Below are 8179 nucleotides of genomic sequence, written 5' to 3'. Positions count from 1 at the left end.
ATAGAGTGTAGTGTCTTGCTGTGTGGCCGTTCACTTCACCTTTAAGTCCCTTCAGTACTGGAGAAAGCTATGTTTTAGAGTTCCACTGAGGTGTGCAGGAGAATAGGCCACTTTCTTTTTCTTTAAGTTGCTTTTGTTAGAGTATGAGACAAGAAACTAATAAAGTATCTAAAATTCACTATCTTACCAAGAAAACATTTATTTTTCCTCACTTTCCATTCCACAGATAAGTGACCAAGGGCAGAACATTTGTTACTACTCTTGGTGATACATCTGGCAAATTATAAAGGCAAGTCGCAAATTCAATTCCATCTGTCACACAAGACTGCATTTGAATGCTGTTCGTAACCCATCTTTTATTCCATAACTGAGACTGCTGGACATTGTATAGAAACTGGCATTCCTGTAGCAGCTCGGAAAAGCTTCTTTTTCTCACCTGAAGCATTGTGATTTTTGAGAAAGAGAGTGAATGAAAAGATAGTCCATTTTCTCAGGTGCCAAGCCTTCCTTCTGTTGATTGCTTACAGAGTAGACCTGGTTATAGTATGGGATAATCACAAAGCCATTTTTATTATCTTCACATCTATGTTCTAATTTTCATACACCAGGATCCTCGTAGAAAAATCAAGTGTTTGTGGGTATGTCCTGGGAGAGGCAGAAGACAGGAAAGCCCCTTGGAGATTTCTGGTCAGATGGTTTCTGTGAAGTTCCAGGCCCTACAAATGACCTTGTCTTAAAACAAATTTGAAAGGCACCTGCAGGCCAGGCTCTCAAGGTTGTCCTCTCGCTTCATCCACAGGTGACCACAGAGGCAAAAGAGCATGAGGAACCAAGGAATACACACATACACACACTCACACACACACACACGCGCACACACACAAACACACCTCTCACATGCATACACATATAACTCACACACCTCACATGCACACGCACACATACACATACACACACCATACACACACCACACACACACACACATACACCACCTCACACACACCTCACATGCATACACACACACACACACACACCACATATATACACATACTACACACACACATACATATGCCTCACATACACACACCATATGCACACACTCCATATACCACACATACACCCCCCCACACACACACCAAACCTTGCTTTATGTTGGTCTGTTAGGAATTGGTGAATTGTATAAATAGGAGCTTCTGACTCAAAGACTCTCCTGTTGTTGCATGGGGACTTGGCTATGGTCCTAAAACTCACTTCTAAGATAGGAGACTAACATGTTTGTTGGTAAATGAACTACCACCCCCTCATGGACTGGACCTATGTGAGATGTTTACTTCTCTCAAGGCATTACATCTGTTTCTACTAGAGTGAATGACATGAGAAAGGGGGCAAAAGTATCTAGGTTGAGTACCCTCACTCAAAATAATGATTTCTAGATCCAGTCCATTTTCTTGCAAAATTCAAGATGTTGCTAATTTTTTCTGTTGTGTAGTTACTCCATTGTGTAAATGTATCACATTTTCCACTTATCCATTCTTCGGCCAAGGGGCACTTAGTTTTTTTCCCATGTTCTTCCTATGAAGGTATCACATGTAATCACCATAAATGGTTTTTAAACCAGAAAGGAAAGAAAACCAGCCTACAAATCACAATCCCAGAAAACTTTGACAATAATGAGGGACCCCTGAGAGAGACTTACATAGATCTAATCTATATGGGAAGTGGAAAAAAGACAAGATATCCTAAGTAAAATTGGGAGCATGGGGGACCTGGGAGGAGGGTTGAAGGGGGAGGGAAGAGTTAGGGAGGGGAGCAGAGAAGAAAATGTAATAATAAAAAATTCAATAATAAAAAGACAGTTACTGAAAAAAATTGTTTAATTTTTAAATGATATATTAGTCTCTCTACTTTTTTTCTTGTTTCATTCATTCTAGAAGCCTCACTAAATTTAGCCTACTTGAAAGGAACAGAATTAAAGTTTACCACTTGCCAGAAAGGTCATCAAATAATTTGTGGACACATTTAAAACTACAACATGCAGATCCTTTGGAGGAAAACTCAGGACTGTCTGTGAAGATCCTGAAAGGGTGGTAGATCCAGGTTGTCTATTGATTGAAGTTGTGAAATCAAATGAATACAATGGAGACTCCAAGGTATAGAGGCTTTTAAGATCAAACTAAATGTGGTTTGCATTATGATGACTATGAGCTTTTGGGAGCCAGAGAATAGAATGACAGTTAGAATGAGAAATTTCCTCCATAGGCTCAGGTATCTAATGGTCTCCAGTTTGTAATGCTGTTTGAAGCATGTTATGGAACCTTCAGGAGGTGTGAACTTGTTGGGGGGGAAGTAAGTCACTGGGGTGGGTTTTAAGACATTGGAAGCTCACTTTACTTCAACTTCTTTCTCTGTGCTTCACATTCGTGTTTGTAGATGTGCTATAACAGCTGTCTTCTCTGGCCTCTGTTGCTTTATTCTTAATGGACTGTTGTCCTTCTGGAATACTAAGCCCAAATAAACTCTTCCTTTTGTAAGTTGATTGGCGATGGTACTTTTATCAGTTACAGGAAAGTAACTCACTCCTTGACTAATGATTCTAAGATCTTGGGCTCTAAAATTTTAGCCAAAGTAGCTTTTGTCCTTGAAATGGGAAGACACATTTCATCTTTTATCTCTGTGATCAAGAGTAACAAAACTTCGATTCCAAAAATTCATAACACGATTACTAATCTTAGATTGCAGTTTGATTGTGGGTATGAATATGTTTGGAAAGTATAAAACTATGCCATCAAAAAAATCTCAGCTCCATTCTTACCAGCACTGTAAGGTCTTGGCAAAAATTATCATTTTTCTGAAGAGCCCTGTTGACTCTTGCACAAGCCTGGTTTCATCTTTGGCCATAGTGTATTCACACATATCTATTATTGATAGAGCACTTAGCCCTCTGGCCTCCAATCACTTTCCAGGCTGGAAAGCATTACCTTGCGTGTTGTGCTCACGTTCCTACAGAAATGAACTTTCAGGCTGTCAGGGAAGGCAGTAGTAAATTCAGAATCCTGCCAATGGCCTGGGACTTTAATTTCACTTTTTCTGAGATATGGAATCAAGCATACAATTTATGGACAAAGGTATATATAGCTCTTTGTTTGCTAAAATATTCTAGAGTTCTGTTGTGTGCTTCTTGTGGCATTTTTATCTGTATTATAGATATTTCAGCATTTGGGTTACCTTTCTGAATAAAATTAATGTTGTCTATATTCTGCCTCTCTGTTATATGCTAATTTCCCTATATCCTGCACTCAAATACAGTGTAATAGTTTGTAGAGAACTCTTACTATAGAGGCTGGGGAGATGGATTGATTGGTAAAACATGAGGACCCGAGTCTAGATTCCCAGTCCACATGTAATAATAGGCACACCCAGCATTCGTCTATAACCTTGGCATGGAGGAAAAAGAGACAGGCAGATCCCGGGTGCTTTATGGACTGCCAATTTAGATAAATTGGTCAGTGTTGAGTTCAATGCAAGACCTTGTCTCAAAAATAAGGTAAAATCAGATCATGAAGACACCCCAAATTGAACTCTGGCCTACACATGTACATACACACATGAAAATATGCACAAAATAACTTGGGTAATGTATGAATAGTAAAAAAGATAAAGCCTTATAAAATTAAAAATAAAATCTTAGCAAGGCCACTTCATACTCCACATTCCCTAAGAGGCTAGTTTTACCCTCTTCCTTCATGATGGTATCAGAAAGCCAGGCCTCCAAGAAGTCACAGACGATCACAACAAAGTTGGACAACTGTCTGATACTGGGTCAGACAGATTCTTTTTAAAATTTGGAAAGGTGAGGTAGTGGCCATTGATTAACTGGTTGGGACTTTTGAATAGCAGTGCTGTATGCATAGCGCTTAAGGGCATGAATTAAGGGGGAGCAGTGAGAAAAGCAGAGCTGGACAAGGCATGGTCTTTGGGAGAATGCCTCCTTTGGCTCTTTAGAGTTCCTGGGAAGTTCCTAGTTTCATGATTCAGATTTGTTGCCATTTCTGCTCCTGAATGTGGGACAGTGCCATGAATGTCTGCACGTGGTAAGTCCTTTCTGTCATTCTCGCCTTGCCTTGAAGGTCACTTGTCATAGAAGCTTTCCTCTTTAGCAGTTTCCTCACTGTCGTGTTCTTTCCCTCTTGTTTATTCTATGTTCCTTGTGGCCATTTAAGCTTTTAACCTAATACAAAGCTTATGGGTTTTTTTTTGGTTTCTGTTTTTGCTTTTAGAAGCAGGGATTGTTTATTCTCAGATCCTCTTACTAGAATTTGTCAAGTTAAAACAGCCACCTCCTCTACTTGGCTCACTGCTCTCTTCCCAATGCTGTAGAATAACAAGACTGCGAGATAAATATATTAACATTTGGATAAATAATAGACATAATGAATGCCTCCTCTGATACTTCCTCTCGTTTTTATAATTTTGAAGAGACTCTTTTATTTTAGCCATGAGAATGATAACATCCTGGGTGGAGGTTAGTAGGGGTTATGGTTGCTCATGGCCTTTCACTTGTGCTCTACAATGGGTCATCTTTCAGTTTCACTCAGTAGCCCCAAAGGTAGAAGCACATGAACGAAGATCTTTGATCTGTCACCAGCCAGTTCTTCCATCTGATTACCCTTTTTATTTCAAGTCTACCCCAATCATTAAATTTGATCTTTATTTACACTTGTAGGTTACTGCAGAATCATCCCACATTTCTGTTTATTATTATTATGAGCTCTTCAAATTACATGTCACTTGTAATACACTTTACGGTGCTTTCAAATGGTAACAGTGAAAGTACTGGTTAATTTTTGGTCTGAAATCTCTCCTATATAATAGTTATAAACAACTATGGTACAGATATCTTGAAATAAATGTTGAAAATCTTCCAAGGGAGCCTCCGTAGGTAAAACACATTGCATCCAAGTACACCATGGTACCTGGGAGGGGCAGAGATAGCTCCTTGTAAAGATTTCCAGAATCCCAGAAGCACTCAGAAGCATGAGGTATAGAAATGCCAACACATTAAGCAAGAGACTTCATCTGAGAATCATATTTCCTGCTGTTGGTTTCCATTGGCAGTAAGAAGTCTGCAGCTCTCAGGACGAAGGAGTGGGAGTTGCATTGTTCAGTTTCTAAGGTACCGAGCATGCGGGGGTCTGTGTGTGCTGTGGGAGCAAGCTCCAAGTGAGTCTAATTTCTGTTACAAATATTCCTTTGAATCTGCTGCTTGGAGTTTCAGTCTCATACTCTTCCTAAGTACCTTTTCAATAGCTCATATTCCACATTTCATAACTTAAAATGCTCAAGAGATCGATGCTCAACATTTGACCCCAGTCTCAAAATGATATTATTAGGAAATATTATAGTGTTCATATAGTCACCTTTTTTTTTTCGAAAAAAGAGAAAACATTATAAAGTGGGCAGAATGCACTGAACAAGTTTTGTAAAATTAAAATGGGCTTTAATTAGAATATCAGTTTAGACAGTTCCTAGTTGTGAGATATTGGACAAGAGCCCTTGTTTTTCTTATAGGCATTAATCCTTCTTCTGTTCAAACAGTAATGGTATCCATCCCAAATATCATAACTTTTAGACTGTGGGAATAAAAGAATAAACTAAACACAGAGCCTTTATGACAGCTCTTATCTGAGTATCTAATGTATTCCTATTTACTTGGATAAATGTCCTTAACATAATACTAATGAGAGGTAATGTTATTCTTTTTCTTCTTCACTATAATTGCGGATGTTTAATCATAGACAAAGCACTCTGAGACATAATGCATTTCTCATTTCTTGTTAACAACATGGTTTAAATGTTCTAAATTCTATGTTCAAAGTTCTAAGTTCTATGGTCTGAGTATCACTTAATCTATGGAGATAATAATCATGGTCTAAAGTTATTTTAGTCATGTTTTTATCTAATGCTGCTCTATACAGTGACTACACTCAATTGAGGATAACTTCACAATATGATTACTTTTCCTCCCATAATCTTTCACTAAAGGTGTGGTTTCAACTCCTGGGTTGTGGAACCCTTTTGGTGTTGTATATCAGATATCATGCTTATCAGATACTTATATTACATTTCAATGTATTTTATTCTTGAAACACTTATTGCACAGATATATTGAGACAACATCTTTATTATTGGACCAGTGTGATCAATTGCCTTTTACTATTGACAGACTCATTTCCCATCTGTTTGGAAAACTGCTTTTTTTAGTTTCTCTTTAAAGTAGCCACCGCGAGTGATGTTCTGTCTCAGATTTAGATTCAGAGGTAGGCCAAAAACTTCTGGAAAACTTCTGCACTCCTTGGCAATTATTTTGATTTCTGCTTAATAGTATTCACATAATCTTTAGTGGAATAGCCTCCTAGCTTCCATCAGGAAACTATAAGCAAGCAAACTTCACACATTTGACAACAGAGAAAGGGCAAAGTCACTCTGGCATTGTGCAGCATCAACCCGGAGACACTTAACTACAGACTGATTCCAGGGTATACATTTTCCTAGTTAGTTAAACTTTTTTCTTTTAAAAATGATTTTTATGAGCATGAAGATGACTGCAATTATTTTTCAAAGAATATCTGTGTATTATTTCGTATCAGAGTTTGATATTATTACTTCTACTATTTATATTGGCACTTTGAAAGAGTAAGAAATTTGTCAAAGTCAACATGATGTTATTACCTCATGTATATGTATATGTAAAACAGGGAATTTACTATATGTTTTCAACTAGCAAACTATAAAGTTAGAACAATATTACTCCCTGCTTCATAAGCTCTTCACCTGGCCTTTATATTCTACACATTCCTTCTGGTTGATATTTGGAGGGGATAAAATTTTAATTTTCCAAGGTTGCAAAATATTTGAGAGATATTTAGCTTAACACACAATTTTGGCATCAATAGACACATGGTGTGAATTTAAGCCACGTAGTCACTCATAAAATGTCATCATCTTTTGAATTGGTCATTCATAAGCTATCCTTTCTTATGAGTGTCATATGGAGACATGGGGGACAACTGAACAGACTAACAACTTAATGAACTGCATAATGAAGTTCTTATTTTATCTTGCAATTTTTCATATCCACGACAACCATCAATTACTATTAATCCTACACACCTTTTTGTTCACTCCACTTTCCTTTAGATTATTTTCTTATTGTTAATCCTACTTTCATCTTGAGCTGATATTCCATTAATTAGTTTGAGGAGATGTTCCATTGAGATCAAAGACTATTGCTTCAAAATTTGAACTGTGCCCTAGGCATGATGAAATAAAGAAAAAAAAAGGTCCTATAGTATTCAGTAACAAAAGAGAAAAAACCACAAAATTTTGTTACATTGGTTAAAATATATGATCGACTTGTGGATTCAGGGAAAAAAAGTTCAAATCATAAAGAGCAAGCAAAGCCATTTCACTTGGAAGGAAGAAAACCACAAACTCTTAGACCAAAAACCTGGGATATGTCCTATTATTTAGGCATTGTAGAAAGATAGTGGCTGGCACATTAATGACTATTGAAAAGCATAAAATGCTAATATAATATTGTAGAATGGATCTTAGTGTAAAAAATGCTCTGATTTCAGCGGAATTTACCTGGGTTTCAGCCTCATCAAGGCCCAGTCTTAGAACATGCGCCACAGTCCTAAGCGTCTTCCATGAGATAAGGTCACATGAAGTCCTTGTAGCAGATTTAACTTTTAAGATTCTGATAAAGGAACAAGGCACTGGACGGAGAAAATCATACAGGGTGACAAAACAGTTGGGCCATTAGATTTAGAGGTAAGGTACATCCCAAGGTCTTTCTCAAATTAGCTTGCTGAACTCTCAGAGACTCATTTTACCAGTGTGAAGAGCTAATCATATTGATTACAGTTTTCACTATACACAGTGTCATAGATTCTTGTAAAATGACTACGTGTAGGTAGTATTTGCAAATATGTGTTAATTCATTTTGAGTAAAATTGGAAGATCCCTTTTCTTGGCCGTGTGGATTTGCTTTTATTTGCTCGAGCCCTATTTTTACCTTAGCATACAATTTTATTGTATGGAGGGTCTGGAAGAAGATTCCCATTGTGTACTTTTATGATGAAGGTTCACTAAATAGCACAATAATTTTTATAAAAAA

Source organism: Arvicola amphibius, chromosome 5, assembly GCF_903992535.2.
Source record: "Arvicola amphibius chromosome 5, mArvAmp1.2, whole genome shotgun sequence".
Lineage (NCBI taxonomy): Eukaryota > Metazoa > Chordata > Mammalia > Rodentia > Cricetidae > Arvicola > Arvicola amphibius.
The sequence above is the reverse complement of the archived record's forward strand: the minus strand, read 5'-3'. Positions refer to the sequence as shown.